The following is a 17,256-nucleotide window of genomic DNA, read 5'->3' on the forward strand; positions in this document are numbered from 1 at the left end:
CATCTAACATTTCGGAAATTAATGCCAACGGGTATCTATTCTTTTTGGTGACAGAATTTAGTGCGCGATAGTCGATGCACGTTCTCAAACCTACCGTTCTTCTTTGGAATACAGAAGAGTGGCGAAGAAATCGGCGACTGGGAAGGATGAATAAAACCGTTGGCCAGATATTGATCGAGATACTCCTTGAGATGTTGATTTTCTTTTTCCGAAAGTGCATAAATACGACTGCAAGGCAGAGAAGCTCCTGGTTCTAATTCAATCTTGCAGTCATAGTTTCGATGCAAAGGTAATTTGTTGGCCTCTCTCTCATCGAAAACTGCCGCCAAATCCAGATATTCACTTGGTATTTCCTGTGTTTCCATAAAACAAATCGACTTGGCATGACTAGTCAAAAATTGAGATGGTTAAGTTGGAGGAATTTTCAAACTTTCCTCGTAACAATGATCTTTGCAATATTGGGAATCCATCTCAATAGTTCTCTTGGCCCAATCAATCTTGGGGTTGTGTTCAGTAAGCCAAGGCAGACCTAAAATTAACTGAAACTGTGGTGCGTCGTTGAGGCTAAAACTCAAAATGCTCACATGACTCCCTGGTCCAGTCAGCAAAATTCTTTCTGTGTCATGCACTATCGGCCCAGAAGACAGATTGGTATCGTCTACTGCGCGAACAGATTCAGGTTTCTCCTTTTTAAGAAATTGGATGCCCAAAGATTTTGCAAATCCAATATCGCAAAAATTACCCGTTGCTCCTGACACAATCATCACCGATATACCTTCCAATTGAATTCCATGAAACTGAATTGAACTGGAGACAATTAAATGCGGAGCAGAGGATTGTAAGGTGTTTGCAACTTGCTGTGAGACTGGAGTTAACTTTTCATTCGCTTCCATCAGAGCAACTCCTTTTACTGGTGGAGCTTGTCTTTTAACCAAGCATTGTTCTTTGGCTTTTTGGGACACTCCTTCACAAAATGCCCGAGTTCCCACAATACATACATAGCTTGCCACTGAGCCTCTTCTCTCTTTCCTCCCCGGTCAGAGGCCCTCGAACTGATCCAATTTGCATAGGCTCTTCTTCAGCAGAGGTTTCTTTTAACCTTGAGTTGTCTGACCTGATTCGATCAAATCGAGGAGGAAAATATTTCACATCTTTCTTGCGTTCGCTCCTTCTCTCACTTTGACGCTGGTCAATTTGCAAAACTAAATCTATCAGTTCCAACACTTCAGTGGGTTGCTTAGGAATCTGCGCCAAACCATCCTTTAACTCGTCCTTAAGACCACAATAAAAAATGGAAGCTCTTTTCGCTTCTGGCCAATTCGTTTCAACAATTAATTTATTGTATTGTGCCAAATATGCGACCAGGTCTCTATTTTCCTACTTTAAGTCCAACAATACATTATCCGTCATTTGCGAAATGGATCTTCTGTCAAAAATTCTCAAAAATTCCTTTTTAAACTCTCCAAAATCATACAAAACAGAATCGTTGTTATTCACTAACGGCATAGACCAGGCTGCCGCATCTCCACTCAGGTAAGACAACATGAAAGCCACCTTGGATTGATCCTCCTTAAATATAATTGGCCTACAATGAAAATGTAAGGAGCACTGAGTAAGGAAAATGTGGGCCTTATGTGGATCCCCACTAAACCTTTCGGGAGCTGCTAATGGAATGGTTAGAGATATTCCATGAATGACCTGTGTGGTCAATTCTGCAGCCGAAGGGGCAGGAGTAAATGAATGGGGCTTGTTTTCCTTGGTTCCAGAAACTGAAGAAATGGATAACTCATCTAACCTTTGTTGCAAAAACTGGGTTTCTTGACTGGATTTTCTCATCTCCTCTCTAATTGATTTATTCTCAGACATGGCATCACTTAATTGTGTTTGTAACCCATCCAAAATTGCACCCAGGGCCTTAAGATCTATACCCTCTTGGGCTTCCTGCTTGGGCGGAAGAATTTTGGAAGGGCACTTCAATCTGTCAAGTACCTGATCCACAACTCCGTGCTTCCGCAGGAGCGATGAAATTCCTCAATTCCCAAACTCCACTACTCAGCGCATATAGCATCCAAGCAGCAAAGAGGGGGAAAAGGGGAGTTGGAAGAAAAGAGAAACACGCCACACCTTGCTTCTGCTGGACAGGATGCTACGACTTTGTTCGGTCTTCCTGTGAAAAGAACAGTTTTAACAATAAGCTCTAAATCTAAATTTACATATTAACCTGACCGAGACCTTGGTTACCTGTCCTAGTTTGGTGGCTATCTGTTCTCTTATGGCGTTGTCTGCTTTCAGCTACTTTGTGTTTCTTTTCTGTGCTGTCACTAAGATAGATTACACAATATGGGTTTAATGACTAATTTTGCTATAACACTGTACTCACTCTATTGCCTAAACCTTTCTCTAAATACCTTGATTTGTGTTTTCTTGTCTTTCAGATGATGGAGACTTCTACTAAATTACAAGTTCTGGTGAAAGAGTCCCGGAAAAGTTCTCTGCCAAAGTTGGTAAGTAATTTTACATATATATACATATATAACCCCACCTACTTGTAGATCTTCTATTCTTTCTTTATGGAAGTCTCTATGTATTACTTGTAGAAAGTACTGCCAATACTACAGTTCTTATAATTCTATATCTTCACGAACCAGGATACTCAGTCTTTGCAATATTCTTGAATTTCAAATTACTGTTGCATTGAGGGCTAGGGTTACATATATTTAGTCACTGTGCAATTCCCATCTATATTAAGCAGACAAATTGCTCTCTCTGTAGACCTTAGCTGTCAGAGCTTGGCACTGGAAAATACGCTTACTGTTTTTGAATTCCGCCGCCAAGCGATCATTCGAGGAGAGAAAAGCAGAGATGACCATCAATTTGGCAGATACCAAACAGTTCAGCAATGATAGTTTCTTGGTGTTTTAACAATAACTGGGAGATATTTGAGGCTAACAGAGGGTTGCTTAATTCCAGTCCTGACACTGCCCTTGCACCAGAGCTACACAGAACTATCAACTGCTCCATCAAGACTGCCACACTCGCGACAACTTGAAGCGTGCTGAAGTCAACCCCCTCCTAAAGAAGCCCTCCGCAGACCCAACGGACGTCAAGAACTTCAGGCCCATCTTACTGCTTCCTTTTTTGCCAAAGTCATTTGAAAAGGCCGTCAACACCCAGCTAGCACACTTCATAGAAACCAACAGCATCCTATGCACCGCTCAATCCCCTTTCCGCAGCAACCACAGCACCAAGGCCACCCTCCTCGCCGCCACTGATGACATCCACACCCTCCTCGACCAAGGCCACACGGCAGCCCTCATCCTCCTGGACCTATCAGCAACCTTCAACACCGTCTCACACCACACACGAGCCACCAGACTCCACGACACCAGCATCCAAGGAAAGGCCTCAGGCTGGATACTAGCTTTCCTCTCAGGCAGAACACAGAGAGTAAGACTCCCACCCTTCCTCTCAGAACCAACAGAGATCAGATGCAGAGTACCCCAATGATCCTCCCTCAGCCCCACACTCTTCAAAGTTTACATGGCCCCCCTCGCAATCAACGTCAGAAACCATGGGCTCAACATTGTCTCCTACGCTGTTGACACCCAGCTCATCCTCTCCCTCACCAAGAAACCCAACATCACCAGGGGCAACTTATAAAGAAGTGATGAAAGCCATTGCAACCTGGATGAGCAACAGCTGCTATAAGCTCGGCTCCAAGAAAACAGAAGTCCTCATCCTCGACTCCACCCCCTGCTCATGGGACAACACCTGGTGCCACCCTCGGAAACCCACCCACCCCAACGGACCATGCACGCAACCTCGGCATCATACTCAACTCTTCTCTCACCATGAATTGCTAGATCAACGCTGAATCCTAGGCATGCTTCAACCCCCGCCGCATACTTCGCAAGACATCCAAGTGGATCCCACGAGCCCAGAAAAGTCATCACCCACGCACTCATCACCAGAAGACTGGACTACGGCAACACCCTCTACCCCAGAATCAATAAAAAACTCCTCCGCAAACTCGACCGTCCAGATCGCCGCAGCCAGACTTATCCTCAATATCCCACGACATGACCACATCACCCAACACCACCGCAACCTTCACTGGCTTCCCGTAGAAAGTAGAATAACCTTCATACTACCTCACACATGCCTCAAAGCCCTCCGCAACACCTGCGCCAATATGTCAATGACCGAATCTCCTTCCACGCTCCAAGAGAAACCTCTGCTCAGCCGACCTCGCCCTAGCCACCATCGCTCATTCCCACAGGACCAGAGCAGGTGGAAGATCCTTCTCCTACCTCGCAACCAAGACCTGGAATGTACTCATCCTTCACCTCTGAGGAAGCCCAACACTGCACCAATTCAGAAAGGATCTCAACATCTGCCTCTTCGAATGACCCCAAAAGAGCTGTCCACCCCCGTTCCCGCCCCTCCCCAGTTCCTTGAGACCCTCACGGGTGAGTAGTGCGCTCTACAAAACCCTGATTGATTAATTGATCCCCCTCAGGTGAAGGCTGTATCTCGAGAATGACCTCTCCTTGGCCTTCCATTGCTCACTCCCTTCTGTGGCTTCCACCACTGACTGATGAGCTGCTGCTCTGGCCCACAGAGCCTTTTGGAGCTCCACGTTTCTGGTTTTACTCTTTGCTGGAAGTCTCTCTCCTTGCATACCTCCTTGAGCTGGACCACAGTCCATGTTGGCCAGCTCGAATTCCTTCCTTGCATGTGTGGTTTCAGACTCAACAATCAGGGGAAGAATTTAGAAAAAACTAAAAGAAAGAGTGTGTTCTTTTCACTATTTACTGTTTGTAGTATTGCACAAATACTTTACACATTGCCTCTAAGTTAATCTAGACTGCTCTGTGCCAAGCTGCCAGAGGGTTGAGCACAGGTTAATTTAGGGTTGGGTTGCGACTCAGTCTAACAAGGATTGTAGTTGCTTCTTGACCAGGACTCACATCCCAGTCAACCAACAATCCCAATTTCTTACAGTATCCTCTCACCTGGGAGGTATAGCAAAAGCATTATCCTTGATTTAAAACTTTGCACAATTTTTTCCTACTCTCTACTTTACTAATGGTGTGTATGTATGTATGTAAGCAGTATTTGTTAAGTGTAAACATAACTAAAAAGGCAACGGAGCAGTGTACAGAGTAATGGGCAAGAACCTATTCAACATGTGATAGGAGAGGCAACTAGTGGTATATATGTATGTATTTATTCTGGTTAAAGTGAAAGTAAAATAGGTTTGATTATGCTCAAGATTTTAGGAGTGTGCTATCTGTATGGATGGGTTTGCTAAGGACTATGTATTTTTCTAATGAGCTGGGAGTACAGTTGTCCACATCCCGTGCTATACGGATAATTTTCTAGACAGCCTGCTTAGCAAGGTAAATTGCTATGATGCAGTATGCTTGTAAACATGTATGTATCTATGTATGTGGCATTTCTATAGTGCAAAGCTAAATGGAAGGCTGCAGCTCACTGTACAGGATCAAAGTCAAGCATAAACTCAATTGATGACCACGACAAAGGAAAGGTAGCTGATTTGTGCTCAGTTAATGCAGTCTTACATAATATTCTTTAAAGAGGTGAGTCTTCAGCTCCTTCCATAATTGGACCATTGGGGTGGTTCTGATGTGGGAAAGTTGCTCCAAATCCTGAGTGCATAGATGGAAAAGGCCTGCAGCTCTGCTATTTGTTTTTTTACACTTTTTAGTCTATAGACTGATAGTGTCCTGGTTGTGGGTGTGCCAAGAACCACCAAGATGGTGAGCTTGTCTGCAGGTTAAGCTGAGGTGCTGATTGTTTTGGTATTGTAAATTATGGTTTTCAAAAGGAACAATGTGTTGGGAAGTTTTTGAGGCTTTGATTATCTAAAGCAGAGGAGACTTTCAAGTAGAGTTATGCAGCATCAGCATATTGATCGTTGTTTCGCTGCAGCACACTCTGGCCTTGAGTGCCAAACAGATTGGGTACAGGATCCCCGCCTGGCACACCACAATCCAGGCAGATTTGACAACAGTGGTGCACAACCTGAACAGAACTACCACACTGGTAAGCATTGGTATGACCTATGTTCCCTGTAAGCTGTGCATGTGCGCCCATATAGAGAGACATTCATCTGCACGCAGGAGGTCATGAAGATAGGGGCGGCTTCTCCGTTTGAGAAGAGGAGCTTCACCCCACACAAAAAAGTCCCAGGTCAGAGCTGAAAGTTAAAATGGTAATACATACCATTTTATTTTTCAGCAACCAACCTGTCCCGAACAGAGTGACAGGATGTGTCAGGGCCAGTACTGTCAAGTGCAAACAGTGAGCTCTGCGCTAAAATTTAAAATGCACATGTCTCTTTGGCCGGCCGTTTTGTGACAGCCAGCCAGACATGCGCATCTTAAACTTCTCTAACCTAGCTGTCTTAGACAGCTAGGTTAGAGAAAGTGCAGGCATCCAGTGTTCTTGAAAGCGCTGAGTAAAGCTGCTCCCTCCATTCCTGGCTCTACTGTCATGCTGGTGAGAGCTGCACCAGGACTGGTTAAGGTAGTTGGCTGGGTTCCACCTTGGAGGCTGCCTTGAGAGAAGATCCAAAGAGAAGGACGTTGCATCACATAGGAAGGTAAGTGTATTTTAATTATTTATTTTGTATCACCTGCTTCACCACCCTCAGTACATGCCAGCCACCACTACATAATGAGCCTATATTACACAAGATTTTACTGAGCCATAAAACTTTAAGCAAAGGACTAGGTTTGTTACGAGTTCTGTGGAAAATAGACTGAAGGAAATTGAAGCTGGAAAGGCAGACGTGACTTTGTTCAAAGCTATGAAAGTAAAACAAGCTTTTTAGGTTTCACCTGAACAGCCCTTGTTCTGTGCTTGTGAAATCTATTGTTTTCAATATAAATGTAAAAGGGCTTTACATCCCGCCCTATCTCTTTCCTAGTTTTTTATTGGTTCCTGTGCTTGCCACTAACTCTTCCTGCATTTCTATTGGCTGTAGCATATTTTCCTGCACTTACCAATGCTTGTTCCTTGTTTGCTTCTGTTATCAGTTTCCCGAAGCTAAAATACTGTTAACATCCGCTTTGGTGGAACACATTTTTTTTCATAAAGTTTTGCTTCTTTCTGCTCTTGTAGCAGATTTATACAGCGTCAACTTATCACTCAGGGAGATTAAGTGATTTGACCAGAATCACAGGATAATGTGCTGCTGTGTCTCGAACCAGGATTCCCAGCTCTTGAGTCAGCAGCTCTGGCCACTGCACCATATCCTCTCCACGCTGTGATACTTGTTATTCATGCCACTCCAATGCTTTCACATGAGATTCATCTGGAATATTTCACAAAATGACATTTGCAATATTCCACTAAGGAACATTAGTCAAAGCAGCCCATCATGTGATAAATGGTTTAGTGCCTCCAGAGAGCAGCACTACCTCCTTATTCATGAAGCACCACCATGAACAGAGCCGACAGAGTGGGAGATGCAGCACAGCAAGGGAGAATCCGACGCTCAGCTGCTGTAGCTTCGGTGTAATTGCTAATGTCATGTGACTCGCTTTCTTGAGTGAACTAGTATAACACTGAACTGCCGGAGAGGCTGCGATGGAAACACAGTAACTCTCTCGCCATTGCTAGTACCAGTGCCCACCTCTGCTGCCGGCCCTTTGGCCCACCCCGCTCCTCACTGCCTTCCCTACTGCCTCGGACTGCTGAAGCCCTGCGTCGCCACCCTTTGTCAAGCCCGCTTCAGGGGTGGCGTGCTGTGTTGTTTAATTTTTCACGAGCAGCGCAGTTTAGTGCAGTCCCCGCTCCTCACTCTGGTATGTATTAAAGGTACAGTTGTATTTTTGACAAATGGCTTCTTCATTGCCAGGCAGAGCCGCCCCTTACATCCTTTTTATTGAAGATCAATGCACAGTTATAAATACAGGGGAGTATAGCAGCGTTCAGCACATTTTAAAAACTTCATATGCTTTTATCCTATTGTTCAGAGACACAGACAGATAACGCTATTTGCCTAAGACCACACAACGTGAGAAGCTGCGGTTACACACCCATCTTTTATATATCAATGGTTCCCTTGGCCATTTTCTGCCATGCAGCTGCTCTAGGTCCTCACTGGCACTGTTAGCCCTGGAGACAACTGCTATTCCAATGGCAGCTTCAAAGACACACCGTTCACAGTAATGAGAAGCTTTCCCTTTGTTTTGGGGATTTCAAGTATTTAACAGAATAGCTTTGCTGCATGTCATGGCGTTTTGTTTTAAACTTTAAGTTATATTGCACAGCAGCTCCACTTCTCTGCAATATGTATAAAAAAAACATTGACAAACGGAATAGAATTCGCGTTGGCGAAACCTATTGGCTTTGCCAATGCTTTCTATTGCTTTTATCACTACTTACATTTCTGAGTTCGAAGATTTTTGCAATGCTTTTTTGGTTTTCTGGAATGCCTCTGCAAATGTAAATGTATTTGAGTTTATATAGCGCACAGCTACCCGCAGTGGGTTTCCCGGCGCTTGCTTAGGGAACCCGTCCTTGTATTCCTCTGTGAGATAGCCCCAGCAGGGTATCCACAGGGTGAAAGCCAGGCATCCCGCCACGAGGGGCTGTTGTAGAGATTAAGCAAGCTATTGCCCAGAGTCGCAGAGTGTGAACCCGTGAGTTGAGAAGGCACTGGAGCGAGAATTATCGAGTCCGTGGAATTTTTAGCCCAAGACCCGCCGAGGTGGGGAATTGAACCCTGGTCCAGGGCCGATCTCAGCTTCCGGGTCTGCCGCCTATAACCCCTGAGCAAACTACACATACTCCGTGAACGTAGCGTAGTCCTACGGCCAGGGTTGGTCTCGTCCACCAGTCAATTTACCCTTCAATTCTCCTAAAAGCATGTTGGTGGTTGCGCCAGGGCCCTCGGATATCCTAATGTAAAACAACAATTAAGATTTCTATGGGGAACAAAATAGACTGGCCTGCTGTCTTTTATCTCCTTTCATCATCATATCCTACATGGGGTACCTGTTTGGAGTGCAATATAATCGCTCGTATTACGAACTCAGATACTATTTAATGGTATTAGAGAATTTAGATGCTAGAGTAAACGTGAATCAAGCAACATGTTTGTATGAAATCTAATGCATTAAAATGCAAAGCTTAATAAATGATTAATAGAATTTGTGATGAAACATATGACCAATGTAATCCTCTTATGTAGGCCCCATTAGTGATATGGCATAGTGGCATTTCAGGTGGACAACGATTGTAAGGGAAGAGTAAGAGCATTTTTCTATTTGATAAGTGTGGAATGAAGGAGTTACAGTTAGCTTGGCCTGGTGAAACGATACGGTCGAGTGAGGTGTTTTCATACTGGAGAAGGAGAGTAGACCAACGACGAACTGTCACCGAAGCGACATACCTGGAGAAGGACCCGGCAAGAGTCGTTGTCATGGAAAGTTTTGTGGCCGAGCCTATTGTAGAGTACTTGTGAGAAAAGCATTATCGGACATTTGCTGAATACACCTTTGAGTATATGATGTATTGTAGAGAGGGCCAAACACCCCATTCCTTGCTGCCTTCTTGACGGAGAGCACCTGAGTACTAATTGCTCCCTTTTCCTGCTTGTGGCTTCATGCTGCTGACCAACTTATGGTAGAGTGACTTCTTAGGAAGGCTGTATCCACTCACACATTTTCTCTTTATAACCTTTTGCCCAGGGTCGACTCCTCTATTAGGGCGCAGGAGCGTGGCCCCACTGTCTTCTCGCAGTGCGAGAAGCAGAAATATAAAATGGTATTTTAAATACCATTTTATGTTTCTGCTTCTCACGCTGCGAGAAAGCAGACAGATATGCCTGGCGGGTGGGCAGGCCGGGGAGGAGTGGCTTGCCCAATGCTCTAGGTCGTGACTGTTTGGTCAGCCTTCTGGGGCCGACCAAACCAGTCATGCGCACTCTGCATTCATGCACTCTGCAGTCATGCGCACTCTGCATTTTCTCTATGTAGGCTGCATGCAGCCTACATCGAGAAAATGGCCTCCCTAAGGGCACAGCCCACACCAATCACAAAGCTGCCATTGCAGGGTTGTGATTGGCTTAGGGGAAGGGAGGGAGGATGCCTGCTTCCTGACGCGGGACCCGGCCAGGAGCGGAAGCGGCACGGGACCTGCTAAGTTAAATTTTAATCTTTTTTATTTTTAAAACCCTCACATGCGAACACCTGTGCGAACCCTCGCTCGATACCCCGACACGCCCCCACCCATGAGTTATGCGAGCCACAACTGCTTTTGACTAAATGAAAAATTTAGGGATGCCATTTCTAGAGTTAGAGTAGGGATAGATAGACAAATGCTTTACACTAACGAAGTGCCCATGCAGGGGAAGCTGAACATTTCTATTCATGGTGCATCGAGGGAATTTCTTTAGATGATTAGGATTTCTTCTTTTTCCTTTGTATTTTTATACTCTTGTGCTAAGATTAGTGTATGTCAACTGTTTTTGAACCTGTAATAAAATTGATTAACCTTCATTTGGTAGTGAGCTTGGGTTATTGGGTGGCCATTGTTGAGTCACATTGAATCTTAGAATGACATGCCCAAATTTGACTCCCCTTTACACTTCCATGCAGCCAAAAAGAAATGGGCGCAGGCCCTTTCACATCTAAACAATTACCGGTAATGGGTTGCTTGGTCACATTACCGTTGGCCATTGCGTCACGCAGATTCAGGCTTAGACTCCTGGTCTGAAGCATAAGTAAGTACTAGAACTTTACCCTAGTCTCTTTGGGTGTAACGTTTGTGCCCCCATAGCGTCTCTGATACACAGTCTCCATTGTATATATTTTCAGACTGTCATCATTCACCCACATCCCTGTCTTGAGAAAGACCCCCAGCCACCACCCATTGGGGCACATGAGGGTCGAAACGTCGACGCTTGTCATAGGTTCAGGACCACCAGGATCCCAATAGGAACAATAGGAATCCTTGGCAGCAAATCAGTATCTTGCCAATGAAACACTTGTTTATATTTGTATATAGGAAATTTCTTCCCACTGTTCATTTTTCACTCATTGAGCACTACTCACTAATGTCACGGATCTGCACCTTTACACTAATTCTGACGGTCTTGTCATGCATTGTATGTTATCATTGAATGAAGGAATTCTGATATAAACTGCATAGTATAATCACTTGATCTCATGACCTTTTATTTGAGCATTTATTTCTCCATTAATGTGTGTATTAGAGAGCGCTTACTCTTGATTTCATTAATAGCAGCTTCAAAATGATTTGTCTTACTCATTACCTACCGCGTCATCCAGTTGGCAATCTCAGACATCAAAGAGGCCAGGTATGGTATTTTTCTCAATGTTAGCAAGGAAGCCCCTATTAGATGTCTTTACTGATTACAGAATATTCTACCGCAGGGGCCCCTACTTTTTCTGCAATAAAAGCTACTTGTGTTCAATGAAAGCATCCAGAGATACTGATATTGGTACTGCTGTAATAGTGGCCACATCAGACAAGATTAAATTAGTGCCACTATATGCAAGAATACCAGCAGTGGTTACCTCATTGCATCAGGCTGGACTGCTTGCAGCAATGCAAATGAGAGTTGTCAATCTGGAATGCCTCTGCACGGGCAATACATAACGGCTCCAGCTGCAATGCCAATTGCCCCAAAGTAATTATAAAGGGTAATAAGTCTCCCCAACTCTGCAAGACTTATCACGCAAATAGCAGCTTTAGATATATTTGAGAAATTCAGTCTTTTTATCTCCAAACATCGGCTTATGAGTTCTGAAAATCCACACAATTTCATATTGAACACTGATGGGATACTTACATGTGGCTGAAGAGCTCAAATAGATCTCGAGCTACTTGTTGGCGAAGCCTATTCTAGCCACTCCATTAAATATTGGAGTAATGGAGCTACACAATAGCATTCAGAGTAGGGTGTGTCAATCCTCCTTTTTTTATGCGGAAGTTTAGGAGTTTTTAGTTTAATCCTGTGGTGAATTCCAGGCCCTAACAAGTCAGTCAACCCTGTTTAAAGCCTTTGCAAAATTTGTTTCGGCAGCACCTGCATCACACCCTAAAAACAGAGGGCCATATTTACAATGAAAGTGACCCAGTGTGTGACGCAAGCCATTTAGCTGTGCCACAAAGAGTCACTTTCAAAACACTGCGATGCGACATATTTACAACAATATGTTGAATCCCTGTGTTTTACCGTGCGCTGGCACACATTTAGCTGCCATGCGTTGAAGCAGACACCCTTGAACCATGGTGCAAGGATGCCGGCGTCATGGGCATGATTGTTTATGTGCAGGAAGGGACAACTTCCTGCACAGAATCAATCACTAGAGGTCATTTCCTCATTCTGTGTGTGCTGCAAAATGCAGCATGAATAGAAAGAGGAAAAAATAGAGGAGAGCTTAATACATTTCTCCTTGTTGCATCTCCCTGTGCATCCACAGGGAAGGCATAGAATTCAGATGCATTTCCAGATTACAGATTTATCGTAAATCCGGAAATGTATCAGGTTCCATGGGTGTTGCGTGGAAACACCAACAGCAACATCATGGCATGCCCCTTTCATGCAAAGTGCTGCGTGTAAATGGGCCCGTATTTGCAAGGACAGGAAAAGCCATGCAGGGTGGCTTTTCCTGTACATGTAAATATGGGGCTGAAAAAGGCACCGCCGGTGCGTCACAAAAAGTGACGCACTGGCGCTGCAAGTGGCTTGTAAAAACGCCCCAGAGAGACATCTAGGGCAGGCTTCTCCAATGAGTAGCTCGTGAGATACTGGTACCTCTTCAGCTACTCGTAAGTAGCTCTCCTGTTGTAGTGTAGTTCCTATTTTCCCTATAGGCTCTGCGCATTGGAATAACATAAACAGCAGTGTAGACGTAGGACTGAGGTCTTCTAGGTCTCTACTGACTATGTTAGACTTAATTTAGGTTTGCGCCAGCTAGCTCAGAGGTCACTGGAAACTTTCATGAATAAATAAAAAGGGATCAGCCTCCCTGGCTCAGACAAGAAGGGATTCAGCTTCCGACAACCGCATAAACATGACAACTTTGCTCCCTCAGAATAAGAGTAAATCTCTAGAGTCGTGTGAAAACAATAGACAGCTATTTCACTCAGTCAGATGTGCGTACTTAGTTTCACCAGAGTGCAGAGAATAGAGAGACGGGCGTTTTCAATAAAAGATATTATTTATTGAGCAGTCTTCCTTCTCATGCAAGAGAAATGAATTGCCACAATTGCAATACTTAATATAAAGTAAAGTACGTACAGTAAAAGGAAGATTATGAAATAACACTGTAAAAGTATTGATATGGTTTCTTAGCCATAAGACACTTTAAATTGGATAAAATGGATAAAATATATACATACATATGTACATTGGCTAAGGTGCTCAACTGGTGCTTCTAAAATACCCCTACCCCGGTGTACCTGACCTAAGCCTAATACGTGGGAAGGAGTAAGTAAGTAGCAGTTTAAGTGAAGTTGGTTTTGCCAAGTATCTGGTTCAAGAATTCTCTCTAAGGGTTTAGTCAGCACTGTACCTTGGGAATAGAATGTAGGAGGTCTGGTATCTCTCTCTCAGGACTCGATATCCCAGTCAACCGCAAGGGTAGGCTGGAAAAGCCGGAGCTGAATTTTTTGGGCAGGAGAAAAGACAGCGTCTTTCTCAGCGCGCTGAAGAGGAGGGGCAGCGTCCGTGGGCTTTTCGCGTCTGCTGGGCTCTCGGCAAGTAGAGTAGCTGTTCTGCTCCAAAACCACCATCGTGTCTTTGCTTAAGGCAACGTTGGTATATTTATACCTGAAAGGTGCCGAGTTTGACATAAGGTTTGGACATAAGACGTCAATAAAGATGTCACTAAGAACTGGCAGTTCTTACAGTGCTCGCAGGAGTTCTATTACAAATCAAAACAAAGCAAGCGGGGATTTCCCAGGTTGCTGGAGGTTTGGTGTGTTGAAAGAACTCGTTGTGCTTTCTAGGAATCTAAGGAAGTAGCTTTTGCCGTGCCTTGGACTGCAAGGGTGATTTACTGAAATATGGATCTGATTCTTATGCCATTATAGGGATATTATTGATTATAGCCGTACAAGGGCATAAAATGGTAATATTGATTCAGGTTCCTAGATAAAAACACAATACCCACTCCACGATCTAATGTCCATCATTTCTAAAAACTAAGCAATAGTAAACATGTAAAGGTGCATGTGTATTCCAACCCACCCCAAAATACATTTTTGCATTTGAAATGGTGTATGCGATATACACGAAAGATTATTGGTACTGTACGTTTTTAAGCAATGTAAGCATTCAGTAAAAAAAGGATGCATATATATTTAGCTGAACGATTTGCGAAAATTACACATGAAATGTCTCTTAATACAGAAAAGAAGGTCGAGACTATTTCATCACATATAAATGCAATTGCTTGTGCTTGTGCTAGAGGCAGAGGTAATATTTTGTCTCTAGAATTACTAAAAATAGAAGCTCTGTTCTTTAAAAATAGTTCTACTTTAAGCAGAGTACATGTGCCAGAAAAAAGGTAAATATTTTGGAATTTGGAAAAAAATAATTTCGTTTTCAGGGGAAAAAATAGTTCCAAATGTTTTCAGTAGCTTTTGTTTATCAAAGCTGAAGGCCGAATTCAGAGTTCAGGGGAACGCTGTGTGCCGGTTTGCTTAAAAAGTTATTCTTTCTGTACAGGGGAGAACATTACTTCAGACAGATGTGCAAAAAAAAAGTCTACAGCTTCAGGTGAAAGTTCGACCATGGTTGAAAATGCTGTAACTGGGCAGTCGTGAGAATGATTGCTATCATCGATGTCAGGATCAGCAATGCTCACAGAAGGTCGTACCTGGGTGATGTTGCTCCCATTTCTTGCTTCACTTCCACCTAATCGTAGTGGTGAAGTTTCAACGAATGCCGTCATCAGGATTGGTAACCGTTGGGGACAACACGATGCATGAGCCTTTACAGGACTTAGCAAAGTATCGATATCCATTGGTACTGCTGATTGTAGTGTAAGACAGGTGTCCAACACGCATTCTTCTCTGCATAGCATACATCGAAGCACAGGTAAGATGCAGTTCTGCCATATAGGTCTGAATGAAAGAAACCAGGTCATATTCAGATCTCTTAGCCGGGCTAATCCAAGGGCTTTAGTTATGCGGTAACGATAGCGTGCAACTTGACGATCATACGTTTCTTTTGATAACTTTATAGGCACTGTTGTCTTTAAAAGCACAGACTTCATTCTGCTTAAAGTATCAATTCGTATAGAAGAGACATTCAAGGATGGCAAAATCGTCGCCTCTGTATCAGGAGGGCCGTTTGGATACAATACTTGCATACAGCAAGTGACCATGGAACTAACGCTTACGAGATATGCTTTCCCTGGCACCATGCCACAACAGCTGTGATCCGTTATTAGAACGTAACTCCCGTTATAAAGTTGTCTAAAGAATGGCTCTATTTGTGTTGCAGGTGTGCCGTGCTGGTGGCATGAAAGGTTATTTGAAGTCCCCTCACAGGCCCCATGTAAATTAATGCCTTGGCACAGAAGTATACCGCTTAGTGATCGTTTACAAATATTACCAATAAGAAATACATTCTGTTTTTTGTCACTATAACATGTATGTGTATAAGGTAATTTCCATGATGACTTAATGTACCCTTTACCCAACCTTTCATACTGGCCTGCTGGTATATACTCTTGGCATTTTTTAAATTGGAAAGTTGTTATCGGAATTGTGATTATTCTGTGTATTATTCATTCAATGACAGGTCTTTCTGACATTGTCAATGGTAATCTCTCAAGTTTTTCAATGCTCAAAATCGTATAGTCTGCTCCTTTTTGTGCCAAACTGATTTGTTTATCAGTAAGGTTAAAGATAGAGAATAATGACGTTGTGTTGATTAAACGCCAGGGCACATAGCCCGAACGCAGGTTTTGCAACATCCAGCCTAGCTGTACAATAGAACGTAATGGGGACTGGCCATGTTGTAACATTAGCAAGTCCTGATCTATTATATCGATAGCAGATGATACAATACTGTCCAGTGAATATATTCTGGAGGACAGAGTCATTAACCCATTGTCCACAACAGAAAGCGATTGTTCCAAATTAATACGATCAGTTTCTCGTATTTTCTCTGCTGTCTCAATTTAAGTCACTTTCCAAGCTTCGTTGTACGCAGCGTATATACTGGCCGCTATGAAACGTTTTTGACGCTGTTTGCGTGGTACCATTATGAAATCACGCAAGTCAGCACCGTCTTTAAATAAAGTCAAGTGTTGCTTAATTTCTGCCAGTGTGGATGTCTGTAGCCATTCAAGGCATAATTTCCCTACACTGTATGTTGTTACTATCCCTGGATGTTGTCTCTGGGAGTATCTAGGGTCTGGTCTGGTCAAATCAAATCAAATCAAAATAAGCTTTATTCGATATTCACAAAGGATATCATAAAAGCATTCATAACATTTGTTAAAACAGTAACTGTACAATTAAAAGCATGGTTATCATTAAAAGTAAGGAGTAAAAAAGACATTTTCATTTAAAAAGGTTGGGGAAACCAAAATTTCAAAAAAGAGGACTAATATACATGGGTATCTTAGCGAACGGCAGTATCACATAGACCGTTGTAGCGAGTTCCTAAATTTAAGCAATAATTTTAAAAACTCTTCCATAGTACGTATGACATCCCTATCCTCTAACTCTTGTAAGCGCTCAAACGCATCTTTACAATACCTCAGGCCCCATCTCTTCAATAAGGGTCTCAATAAAGATTTCCTGGGGATCACATAGTAGGTACAAAATAATATAGAATGAATGTTTAATTGGACAGAAATGTCATCACATGGACAGGGGCACAAATTTCGAGACCAATCATTGCATGAAGGAAATGTTATAAAGCGAAAGAAAGAGCCCAATCTAAATCTAGCAAGCAACATTCTGGTAAAACAGGAAAAGTCAGTGGAAAGATATGATTGAAGCCCCTTATTCAAGGTAATCCTTTGATGAACCTGTATTTTTTTGTTTAGTTTTTGAGTAGCCCATCTCTTGGCTTCCAGGTGATCCAATAGGATTTTTCTCAGGTTTTTCCTTGAAATGTGCTCCAAAGTCATAGGGTCGGTAAAAAACTCTGGACGACCAATGTCATAGAAGAACTTTTTAACATATGCCAACCATTTCGTATGTTTTGCCCCCTCCAGTTTAAAGATA

The sequence above is a fragment of the Lissotriton vulgaris genome, chromosome 3_1 (genome assembly GCF_964263255.1).
Source record: "Lissotriton vulgaris chromosome 3_1, aLisVul1.2, whole genome shotgun sequence".
In the NCBI taxonomy this organism is placed as follows: Eukaryota; Metazoa; Chordata; class Amphibia; order Caudata; family Salamandridae; genus Lissotriton; species Lissotriton vulgaris.